Here is a 409-nt window from a genome sequence, read left to right on the forward strand (position 1 = left end):
CTCCATTTTCTTCTTCTTCTACTCCTTTCTTTCTTCTTTTGCTCGAGAACGAGCAAACCTTCTAAGTTTGGTGTGGTAAAAGCGTTGTTTTTTGTTTTTCCATAACCATTTATGGCACCTAAGGCCGGAGAAACCTCTAGAAAGAGGAAAGAGAAGGCAAAAGCTTCCACCTCCGAGTCATGGGAGATGGAGAGATTCATCTTAAGGGTGCATCAAGACCACTTCTATGAAGTTGTGGCCTTGAAGAAGGTGATCCCCGAGGTCCCTTTTAAACTCAAAAAGAGTGAATATCCGGAGATCCAACATGAGATCCGAAGGAGAGGTTGGGAAGTTGTTACCAACCCCATTCAACAAGTCGGAATCTTAATGGTTCAAGAGTTCTATGCCAATGCATGGATCACCAAGAACC

Source organism: Arachis duranensis, chromosome 6, assembly GCF_000817695.3.
Source record: "Arachis duranensis cultivar V14167 chromosome 6, aradu.V14167.gnm2.J7QH, whole genome shotgun sequence".
Taxonomy (NCBI): domain Eukaryota; kingdom Viridiplantae; phylum Streptophyta; class Magnoliopsida; order Fabales; family Fabaceae; genus Arachis; species Arachis duranensis.